Below are 12864 nucleotides of genomic sequence, written 5' to 3' on the forward strand. Positions count from 1 at the left end.
TCTGGCTACCTCACACACACACACATTTTCACTTTTATAGATATAATAGATAGATTATGCTAGATATATTTCCATATGTCTGAATACCCTATATACAAACTTTCAAATCTGTAGATAAAAAATTTGTTGAGTATATAGGTTGAGAATTGTTCTCTCTCTCTCACACGAAACTGTGCGCTCGGCTTCTTCCCCCCCTTCCCACCCCAAATGCTTGGGAAACTGTGCACTGTTTTTGTTGGTTTTCAAGCTGCCTCTTCCCCCCACACACACACACACACAGTTTAACAGTAGTAGGAGGTCAAGAGAAAGAGGGTGAGAGAGAGAGAAGAGTAAGTTGGTGAGAGAGAGAGAAAAGAGAAAGAGGGTGTTGATTTTATATTTTTATTATCGTCTAATATTTTGAAAGCTGAATTTCTAATAAAATGTGCATCTATAGGAGATAATGCCTGGGAATGTGTTCCCCCCCCCACAGTTTAACAGTGGTGTGACGTCAAGAGAAAGAGGGTGAGAGAGAGGGAAGAGTAAGTGGGTGAGAGAGAGAAAAAAAAGGAAGACGGTGTTGGTTTTGTGAAAAAAGTTGTTATTTACAATTGTTCGCATTCTTGGCCTTTTGGTCAAGATCAAAGTGTAGTATCTGTTCTTCAGATGCTGCACTTCTATTTCTTGTTCTCTTTCGGTGGAGGAGAAATCCTCCACGACTGAGACAATTTTTATTTTTGTACCTTTTCTCCACGTTAAAAAACGACCCTGGTGTCTAACTCTGTCCCGTGGGGAGGCATAGTAAATAGGTACAATTGTTCGCCATTAGTGGATGTTGACGTCACGTCACGTGACATGACTAAGCGTTTTTTTTTTTTAGTATGAATAACATTTTTTGTTATAATTATAAAGTCTACACTTAATTTTATAGAAAATGATGTATATATAATAGAAAAAAAAAATTACTGGTTTTGTTGGATTCAAGTGGATCCCCCCCCTCCAGTTTAAGAGATAGCAGGTCACGTGGTAATATACAAAATGGCTAGCGTAAATATAAAGATCGGTTTTTTTAGCGACGAATATTTTGAAAGCTGAATTTTTTTTTATTCCTGTACATTTTTTCCTGATATTTTTCGTTAAAACTCTTGTATAAATACTATTTTTAACCAGTTAAATACGTTGGAGACATTGTCATGGAGTTTAATAATCTCTAGAACAAAGCAGAAGAGAAATTACAAAAGTATCGGTAAAACAAAGTGTTTGTTTACATTTGTTCGCAATTACTGGATGTTGACGTCACGTCACGTGACATGACTAAGCGTTTTTGGATTATGTAATATTAACATTAAAATGACAGGTTTTTTGGGGGGCCCCCCTAGGAGAGAAATGATCAGTTCACCCCCTTTTAATGGTCCGTTTGGTGTGGAATTTCGATATTTGTCATGCGGGTGATCAAGGTTCAATATGATACATAATTTGTCAACTTTGGTTGTGTCTGTCAAAAGTTTGAGCTGACGTCACGTCACGTGACACGTATTGAATAACGTTAAAATGACAGGTTTTTTGGGGGGCCCCCCTAGGAGAAAAACGATCAGTTGACCCCTTTCTACTGGTCCGTTTGACGTGAAATTTCGATATTTGTCATCCGGGTGATCAAGGTGCAATATGATACCAAATTTGTCAACTCTGGTTCCGTCTTTCAAAAGTTTTAGCGTTACAAACAAACATACATACATACATACATACATACACACCGATTTTTGCCTTTTATATATATAGACTAGCAGGGCTACCCGGCGTTGCTCGGGACCGTATAAACAATGAAAAAGCAAAAGCTAGAACATGTATTTCAGTCAATCTTTATTACATCCTGGGCTATGCCGGGAAACCAGCTAATATCTATTTAGTGACTTGACCACCAAAATACCTCCCTAAGTGTGTCCTTTCTTTTGAACTTATTAGATATAGGTATCTAGAAATTTGTGTGAAATTTTGTTGAATGCATTGTTCACTATGATTTTCTTATTGTTCTACACAATATCAACTGTAGCGAAATAACAGTAAACTTAGTGTAATGTTAGAATAAAGAGCAAAGGAAAAAATTAGAATCATATTCTGTAATTGCAAATCTAAATTTGCTAGCGTGTACCAGTATTTGCCAGGTTGTGGAAATTTGGAATTTATAACATATGTAGTGGCCTTTTCCTAGATACCTATTTTTATAATTGTTTCAGTACATTGCTACAAAATGTGACATTTGTTGGCGTTTGTAAAAAAAAGCATGAATTTGCTTATATTCCAAAAAAGAAAATATCAGTGCACAGTATTGAAAGTGTTTGAGATTCAAAAGTCTGTAACATTTCTACTAACTTCATAAGATATCATGTTAGAAACTGAATTGAATATCAAGACATTATCTGAAGCGTTTTTATTTTGGTGTAACATATGTGTTTACAGTGAACCTTAACTTTTAATAAACAGCTTGGTATGCAATGACATAGGCTAGGAATCTTAGACAAAATATATATAAATTGGAAAAATGTGTGAACAAATGAAAAAAAAAAAAATGATCCGCTCCACTTGATGATATCAAGCACAGTAATATTTTAGTGAAGAAAATATGAAATTGATGTTCAGTGATTAGTTTGGATGAATGAGAAAATGTAATTGTTTGATGCATAAAAAATAAGTCATTTGCTGTATTTGATATTAAGCAGCAAAAAAATAGTGATTTGAATATTAAGGAAAACATCAAATCAGATTATGTAAAAAAAAAAAGATGAAATTAGAAAATATATATTTTCTGATTATGAGTTTAGCCAATCAAAATTTTGTGGCAGAAATTGTGTGATTACCATGCAATTTTATTTTGGTAAAATTCTTAAATTATTTCAATGTTTATTATAATTTCTTATTAGTGACTTGTTATCATCAAAATCCGCCCCAAAGAGTGTCCTTTCTTTTATTAGGTATCAGAATAGGTATCCAGATTTCTACTTCTATACAAATATGATATTGTAGTACAGTAAATGTCAAATTGTTTTTCAAGTATTAGTTTGTAACGTTTGTACTGACTTCATCAGATGTCATGTAAGAAACTGAATTCTATGTAAGAAGACTTTATCTGAAGTGTTTTTATTTTGGTATATCATGTGTGATTACACTGTAGTAATTGCGCTGAAATCATGTTAATTACAATTGACAAAAGTTAAATAAATTTCTTATTCAGCTACACAATATAAACTAAAGGAAATCAAATTTGCAAAATAAAAGAAATATGTAGTTATGGGTTAGTTTGGAGTTAGAATAAAAAGCTAACAAAACAGTTAGTTTGTATTGTGTAGATTGTTCATTTCTGATAGTATTGAGAGTTGTCAATGAAAATCTTAATTTCTGACAAAATACTGAATGTTTCTCGGATACCCATTCATAAAAAGTACCTTTTTAAAAAAAAAAAAAACACTCCCCGGATCACCTTCACCACCTTAAAAAAAAAAAAAACTTTATTCTTCAAAAAATGTGCACATTGTTAGTGTAAAAAACAGATTCGCACCACTTGATGAAATCAAGCATAGTAATAGTTTAGTAAAGAAAATATGAAATTGATTTTCAGTAATTAGTTTGAATGAATATCAGAAAATGTAATTGTTTGATGCCTAAGAAAGAACTCATCTGTTGAATTTGATATTAAGCAGCAAAATATTTCAAAACATAAAATGTGAAACATAAATTTAAAAACACAAAAGAGGGTACAATCAATATTGAAAAAGTAACATCTGTCACAGAAAATAGTAATTTATAAATATCAAAAGAAATATTATTCTGTACTTAAAATGTTAAACTTACTGTTAACAATAATTTAAAATGGTGATCAGGATGAGTCCAACAACTTAGTCCTTGAGCTTTCTTATTGGTCATAGTAAAAAGAAATTGTAGTCTTTCAAGTTTGTTGGTCGCATTGGGATTCTTGGAATGTATCAACAGATTCCTGCATATGAATTTTTGTTAATTCCACACAATACAAAATATATATACAAAACAAAGTATAGGGTTAGTTGTGTCCTCTAATTATCAACCAAGTATATGTACTGATAAAAAGATAAAAGCAATGGAAATGTTTATTACAATGTATCAATATTAAATTTTTATCATGAACAACAAATCGAAATTATGATAGATATTTTGTGCTTATACGAAACTGGAATCAAGGATTGTCACCTGTGATTTTATATATGTCAATAGTGCATGCCACTACAAATGATATTAGCCAAATTAAGTTTTGTTTATTTTACTCAATATAAAATATATACACAAAATGCAGTAAACAAAGTTTAGGTTTAGTTAATGATAAGTTTAGGTTCGAGAAATAAGCAAAGAAAAGAAAAAAAGATACATTTGTTTATAGTGTGTAAATTGTAAGTTTGTAAATATTTAAAACTATCCACACTGGTATGTGGAAATTCTAGATACCTATTGTTATAAAGTTCCAATTCATGTTTGATATATCACTCTACATGTTCCCTGTTGCACCCCAAAGATGTAAATGATTATTGAGAAAGTGAAATGAAACAGTATTTGAAATAAAATAAAATAGAAACAAATGCTGATGTTTACTATATAAAACACTGTGTTCAATGGAATTGAGCCTTATACAATATTGGTGGAATAAAAAAGTTCATTTTTTTAATTCAATTTAAGAAATGAGCAAAAATTTGATATTTAATGTATTTGGCATGAAGAAAAAGAAATATAAGATAAAAGGTGATAAAGCAGTAAGAATCATGTGCTGAATTCAATTAAAAACAAATATGATTGTCAAAGAAATATCATGAAAATTTTGTAAGTGAAAAAAAATTGTTTTTGATATATTTGGTTTCGAAGTATTAAGAAACATGTACAACTTCATTTTAAAGACAAAACGAAAACTGTACTAATGATAATGACAATGGTGAAAGGAAATTGGAAAAAAATATATCAGAGGTAAAATGTTGGTCACATATACGTTTGTGTGGTATGCATGAAACACGTGTAGAAACTTATATTTTCTGATGCTGAAAGTAAGAAGAGAAACATTGTTAAAAAATGATCTAAAAGGCAATAGTAAAATCCTCATGTCGGAGGGCTTAGCCCGCCCTCAAGGCAAATAGAGTCTGTCTGCCGTATATAAATAGGCGATTTTAGCTTGTCGGGCGGTATGCCCTGCGTTGACTATTTTTCCTTCTTTCTCCTGCCTTAGGGAGGGGGTAGTTTTCTTTTTAAGTGTGCCCGGAGGGGAGTTGGGCAACCTCCCTGCACTGGGGGGGGGGGGAGTCTAGCTTCACAGGGTGTATACCCTTTCGGTGACCATTTATGTTTAAGAGTTTTCCCTGCTCCTTCCCTGCCCCAGAATGAGAGGGGAGCCTTCTTCCCATGGAGGATGGGGCTTTCTTTTTTGGTTATGTGTTGACCATGTATTTTTAAATATTTTTTCTTTCTACTTCCCTTCCCTTCTGGTGGAAGGAACCTTTTGTTTTATGGTGGCTCAGAAGGTGGGCTGAGCACTCTCCCCACAAAGGTGGGATGGGTAAATTTTTTATTTATTTGGTTGACTGGAGTGCAGGCTGCGCACTCCCCAAAAGGTGGGAGCCGGGGAACTTCTCCCAGAAGGGGGCTCTGGAAGGCTTCCCTCTACCCGTATTTTTTTTTTTTGTTTTTGTGTAAGGTTGATCTCTTTCCGGAGGGATAAAGCGGAACCAACGGGGGGGGGGGGGGAGACCAACCATACAAAAGGATATCCCTCTTTTAGGGGAAAAAGAAGGTTCCCTGGCCTCCCCTCCCGCTTCTGAGAGGAGAAGTTTCGCCGGCTCCCACTTTTGGGGTGAGGGAGTGCTTAGCCCGCCCCCAAGGCAAATAGTCTTACTGTCTGCCGTATATAAAAATACGATTTTAGCTTGTCAGGCGGTATGCCCTGCGTTGACTATTTTTCCTCCACCTGTTGACCTTCCCTCCCTGAAGGAGGGAGCCGTGCTACTCAGATTAGGGAAGGACTGAAGGGGTGATTTGCTTTTTTTTTTTATCCCTCGCTCTAGGGAGGTGACAGTCATCCGACCAACGAAGGAGATGGGGCAGGGAGCCTTCTCTCTCCTGCCTTAGGGAGGGGGTAGTTTTCTTTTTAAGTGTACCCAGAGGGGAGTTGGGCAACTTTCCTGCACTTGGGGGGGAATCAGGACCTTATTCGCATGGAGGAAATGCAGACCTGAAGTGAATTTCGGTGTAGTGTACACCTGTGTTTATGAGACCAGCTGGCTATAGCTATTGATCTCTTTATCTTTTTAAGTTTCGCTGTGTGTTGATGCGTATAAAAAGACTCTTCTAGCTCCCAAGGGTGTATACCCTTCGTTGACAATTTATGTTTAAGAGTTTTCCTTGCTCCTTCCCTGCCCCAGAATGGTAGGGGAGCTCCTGTCTCCTGTAGGGCGGGGGGGGCTTTCTTTTTTGGTTATGTGGGGGAGCCTTACCTCTACTCCACTTTAGGTGGTAGTTCTTTTTTGTAAGTTTGACATACTTTCAGATATTTCTTGAGTTTTTAACATTAAATTAATCTTGTCCAATGTATTCATTGCCATGGCATGATGGATACTGTACCAGATTTTTAAACTTTAGTTTGTGGGTTCGATTCATTTTTGTCCAATCCAATCTGAAGGAGGATGGTGGTATACCTTGCTTTGTACAGTTAGCTTTAAGACTCCCTCGCACATGTATGTAACGCAAAGGGTTTTTCCATGGCACATTTCGCATTCTTTTCCTTCTGGGCAAAGTTTCGTAATCATCTTTATATATATTTTCCTTCAGGGAAAAGTTTCATAATCATGTTGTTTATATATTTTTTGCTTCAGGGAAAAGTTTCGTAATCATGTTTATATATTTATGCTTCATCTTAATGCTTCAGAATATACAATATTTTTGGTTTTTTTATCTGGTGCCAGAATGAAGAGTCCATCAGGGTGTCCAACTCTTGATAGGCCAACATATAGCTGTCCATGAGAAAATACTGGTTTAGACAGGTTGAGCCCAACAACTTTTAGTGACTGTCCTTGTGATTTGTTTATTGTCATTGCAAAACTTAGCTTGACAGGAAATTGCAGCCTTTCAAACTCAAATGGCAATTCTTGTGGTCTCATTGGGATTCTGGGAATGAAGCAGTGTAATCCTGCATACTTACCTGACATAATTGTTGCTTCCAGTACATGAGGCATCATATTCTTTATGGTGAGCCTTGTGCCATTGCAGAGTTTTGGTGGATCAAGATTGCGAAGTAACATTATTGGTGCTCCAAGTTTTAGAAACAGACTATGTGGAGGCGTTCCTGGTGGTTCAAGACTATTAAGAAACTCAGTCGGATAATTTGTTACTTCGTCCTGTGAACAGATTGTATCAACTGAATTGTATAATATGATTTCTCCAGGTAATCTATTCAACAACCTGCTATTTATTTCATTTACAGATTCATTCTTTGCTGCTAAAATTGCACGGCTACTTAGCCAATTGATATCCGTATGCAAATTATGAAGATCTGGAAAAACTCTCATTATAAATTCCTCTTCTGTTTGAATTGTTGTAAAAGGCAACTGAATCTGGTTATAGGAGTCCTTGTCCAGAAGTCCATTACCCACTTGCAAAAGTTTAATGGCAAAGTCACCAACAGCATCATCAGCATGTAAATGTACTCGCATGTTTAGTGTTAAACTCATTGTTTTAATATGATGCCATAAATAGGAGTTTTTGAGACATGCATTCATTTGATCAGCTCTGGTTCCTCGAGGAACAATTGGAAGGGTTTGTCTGAAATCACCAGCAAAAACCAAAGTCACTCCACCCATTATTTGTGTGTTATCTTTTAGGTCCTGTAGTGTAGAATCTACTGCTTCCATAGCTTTTTTGTGACTCATTGTTGCTTCATCCCAGATTATTAATTTACAGTTTTGCAGTAGTTTAGCCTTTGCTGAATCTTTTTTAATATTACACAATGGTTTTTCCTGTCTAGTAAGGTCCAATGGGAGAGAAAACATAGAGTGAGCAGTTCTACCACCATCCAAAAGTGTTGCTGCAATTCCACTGGATGCCACTGCAAGGGCAATATTGTTTGTGAGACGAACTTTTGTAAGAAGCAGATTTAACAGGAAAGTTTTGCCAGTTCCACCTGGGGCATCAATAAAGAATGTCGATCCGTGATCATGATGAACTTCTCCTCCCAGAAAGGCTTTCCTCTCCACATATTTTTTTTTTTTTTGTGTAAGCTTGATCTCTTTCCGAAGGGAGTAAGCGGAACCGACAGAGACGGGGGGGAGGAGATCAACCATACAAAAGGATATCCGTCTCTTAGTTGAAAGAGGGAAGGCTCCCTGGCCTCCCCTCCCGCTTCTGAGAGGAGAAGTTTCCCTGGCTCTCAACTTTGGGGGGGGGGGGGAAGAGGGCTTAGCCCGCCCTCAAGGCAAATAGGACCTTAATCGCACGGAGGAAATAGGGGTCTGAATTTGATATTAAGCAGCAAAATATTTAAAAACATAAAAATGTGAAACAACATGAATACTCTCCATTGTCACTTGAAAACATTGGTCTTGGTAGGAAGTTTATTAGATGCTGAAATAGTGGGCTTGGTATTGTGTGCTTAATATTATTTTATGCAAAATGTAAAAACACAAAAGAGCGTACAATCAATATTGAAAAAGTAACATCTGTCACAGAAAATAGTAATTTGTAAAAATCAAAACATAATATTGTTCTGTACTTAAAATGTTAAACTTACTGTTAACAATACTGTAAAATGGTGATCAGGATGAGTCCAACAACTTAGTTCTTGAGCTTTCTTATTGGTCATAGTAAAAAGAAATTGTAATCTTTCAAGTTTGTTGGTCGCATTGGGATTCTTGGAATGAATCAACAGATTTCTGCATATGAATTTTTGTTAATTCCACACAATACAAAATATATATACAAAACAAAGTAAAGCAAATTATAGGGTTAGTTAAGTCCTCTGATTAGCAACCAACTATATGTATTGCTAAAAAGAGAAAAGCACTGGAAATGTTTCTTATAATGTATCAATATTGAATTGTTCTCATGAAACACAAATCGAAATAGTGATAGTTATTTGGCGCTTATAAGAAACAGGTATCAGGGATTTTGGTGTATCAGATGTTTTTACAGTGAACTTAACTTTCAAGAAACAAATTGGTATGCAATGATATAGGCTAAGAATCTTAGGCAAAATATATTCAAATGAAAAAAAAAATGTTGAACCCTTATAACATTGTATGGACTCTCAAAAACATTTGTAAAAAATGTGTAAACAAATGAAAAAAAAAAAAGAAAAAAAAAAAAAGAAAGAAAATGATCCGCTCCACTTGATGACATCAAGCACAGTGATATTTTAATGAAGAAAATATGAAAATAATGATTTTCAGTTTGGATGAATATGAGAAAATGTAATTGTTTAATGCATAAAAAAGAACTCATCTGCTGCATTTGATATTAAGCAGCAAAATACAGTGATTTGAATCTTTAGGAAAACATCAAATCAGATTATGTAAAAAGTAAAAAAGATGAAATTAGAAAATATATATTTTATGTTTATGAGTTTTGCCAATCAGAATTTTGTGGCAGAAATTGGGTGATTACCACGTAATTTTATTTTGGTAAAATTCTTAAATTATTTGAATGTTTATTATAATGTCTAATTAGTGACTTGTTATCATCAAAATCCGCCCCAAAGAGTGTCCTTTCTTTTATTAGGTATCAGAATAGGTATCCAGATTTCTACTTCTTTACAAATGTGTTATTGTAGTACAGTAAATGTCAAATTGTTTTTCAAGTATTAGTTTGTAATGTTTCTACTGACTTCATCAGATGTCATGTAAGGAACTGAATTCTATTTAAGACTTTATCTGAAGTGTTTTTATTTTGGTAGATCATGTGTGATTACACTGTAGTAATTGCGCTGAAAGCATGTTAACTACAAATGACAAAAGTTCAATCAATTTCTGATTCAGCTACACAATATAAACTAAAGGAAATCAAATTTGCAAAATAAAAGAAAAATGTAGTTATGGGTTAGTTTGGAGTTATAATAAAAAGGCAACAAAACCGTTAGTTTGTATTGTGTAGATTGTTCATTTCTGATAGTATTGATAGTGGTCAAAGAAAATCTTAATTTATGACAAAATACTGAACGTTTCTTGGATACCCATTCGTAAAAAGTACCTTTTTTGAAAAAAAAAAAAAAAAAAAAAAAAAAAAAAAAAAAACACTCCCCGGATCACCTTCACCACCTTAAAAATAAAAACAAAAAATAACTTTATTCTTCAAAAAATGTGCACATTGTTAGTGTAAAAACAGATCTGCACCACTTGATGAAATCAAGCACAGTATTATTTTAGTAAAGAAAATATGTAATTGATTTTCAGTAATTAGCTTGAATGAATATCAGAAAATGTAATTGTTTGATGCATAAGAAAGAACTCATCTGCTGAATTTGATATTAAGCAGCAAAATATATCAAAACATAAAAATGTGAAACATAACATGAATACTCCCCATTGTTACTTGAAAACATTGATCTTGGTAGGCAGTTTATTAGATGCTGAAACAGTGGGCTTGGTATGGTGTGCTTAATATTATTTGTATTTATAAAAAGAGAAAAGCAACGGAAATGTTTCTTATAATGTATCAATATTGAATTGTTATCATGAAAAACAATTCGAAATTGTGATAGAGATTTGGTGCTTATAAGAAACAGCTATCAATGATTGTAACCAGTGATTTTTGTGTATGCTAACATTGTAAATGTGGTAGTGAAATTGATTTTTGTGTATTCTTCAATATAAAATAGATATATAAAACTAAAACAAAGTTTATGGTTAGTTAATGATATGTTTAGGTTAGAGAAATAAGCAAAGGAAAAGAAAAAAAAAGATACATTTCTTTATATTATGAGATTTTAAGTGTATACATGTTTAAAACTATCCACATTGCTATCTGAAAATGCTAGATACCTATTGTTATAAAGTACCAATTCATGTTTGATATATCACTCTACATGTTCCTTGTAGCACCCCAGAGAGGTAAATGAGTGTCAACAAAATGAAATAAAACATAGTATTTGAAATAAAATAAAAAAATACTTGAAAAGTGAAATATGCTGATGTTTACTATATAAAACATTGTGTTCAATGGAATTGAAACTAATACTATATTGGCGGACTATGAATTAAAGAAATAAAATGTAAGAAATGAGAAAAAATTTGATATATAAAATCTTTGGCATGAAGAAAAAAAATATAAGACAAAAGGGGAAGAAGCAATAACAATCATGTGCTGAAGTCAATTGAAAAAAATAGTTTGTCAAAGAAATAAAAAGAAAATTCTCAGAGTGAAAAAAAAAAAAATGAAATTTTTACAAATCTGATTTTAGTCCTCTAATTATCAACCAAGCATATTTATTGATAAAAAGAGAAAATGAATGGACATGTTTATTATAAATTATAAATATTAAATTGTTATTATGAAAAACCAATGGAAAGCGTGAATGTTATTTGGTGTTTTTGGAAAAATATCAGAGGTAAAATGTTGGTCACATATACGTTTGTGTGTTATGCATGAAACACATGTAGAAAATTATATTTTCTCATGCTGAAAGTAAGAGAAACATAGCTAAAAAATTATGTAAACGCAATAGTAAAATCCTCATTTTTAGGAACATAGTGTGGGGTATGTTGTTTGTTTAAATTGAGAAAGGAAAGTTTAATTGTTAGAATTGGATGTTATAGATCACAAGTTTTATTACAATAAACATTGTGTCCTCTAATTATCAACCAAGTATATTTATTGATAAAAAGAGAAAAGTAATGGAAATGTTTATTATAATTTATCAATATTAAATTGTTATGAAAAACCAATGGAAAGCGTGTTGGTTAATTGGTGTTCATTAGAAAAAACATCATGGGTTGTCACCAGTGATTTTATTTATGCTAACATTTCGCTGCAAATGTGGTAGCGAAATGTAATTTTTTTTTTTTTTTTTTTAATTCTACACAAAATAAAATATATACACAAAACAAAGTAAAAGAAATGTCAGGGTTTGTTAATGATAAGCTTAGAACCAAGAAATAAGCATAGAAAAAGGAAAAGAAAGATACATTTGTTGAAAATGTGTCGATTGGTGAATTTGTTGGTTCATTTTGTTTTATGACATATCAACACTATATCAGGTTATTTCATGCCAAATCCAGTGACATTTTTTTCCTTGAATATATTTGTTTATTTAATGTTGGTTTCTATTTAACTCATAATTGGGACCCTAACAGGTACTACCACTCTAGATCAGAGTGGACCTGGTAGCAATAGCAATTAAATGGTGGCTTCACACTTCACAAAGCCCCACGTTTGGATACAGTTTATGGTCATATCCAGGACCTGGTGAATTTGTAAATAATCGAAGCGATCAACACTGGCGAGTTAGAATTCTACATACCTATTGTTATAAAGTACCAATTTATGTTTTACATATCACTCCACAACGTTGCTGCAGAATCCAGACAGGTGAAAGAGTCTCAAGAAACTGAAAAGCTATTTAGTACTCTTAAATAAAATAACATGCATACAGAAATCCTTAGTACCAAGAAATAAGCAAAGAAAAGAAAGATACATATATATCCGTCTCTTAGTTGAAAGAGGGAAGGCTCCCTGGCCTCCCCTCCAGCTTCTGAGAGGAGAAGTTTCTCCGGCTCTCAAATTTGGGGGAGGGGCTTAGCCCGCCCTCAAGGCAAATAGAGTCTGACTGTCTGCCGTATATAAAAAGGCGATTTTAGCTTCTCAGGCGGTATGCCCTGCGTTGACTATTTTTCCTCC

The 12864-nt window shown here is 33.6% G+C and overlaps 1 protein-coding gene and 1 pseudogene across 1 annotated transcript in view; one reads left to right on the forward strand and one right to left on the reverse strand.

Moving 5' to 3' along the window:
• The window catches only part of LOC145245667 (uncharacterized), a 42695-nt gene that overhangs the window by 19499 nt on the left and 10332 nt on the right, over positions 1-12864 (reverse strand). The window lies entirely within an intron of this gene.
• On the forward strand, positions 594-727 carry LOC145246298 (U2 spliceosomal RNA; annotated as a pseudogene).

This window comes from Euprymna scolopes, chromosome 23, assembly GCF_053919585.1.
Source record: "Euprymna scolopes isolate OS-2025 chromosome 23, ASM5391958v1, whole genome shotgun sequence".
In the NCBI taxonomy this organism is placed as follows: domain Eukaryota; kingdom Metazoa; phylum Mollusca; class Cephalopoda; order Sepiida; family Sepiolidae; genus Euprymna; species Euprymna scolopes.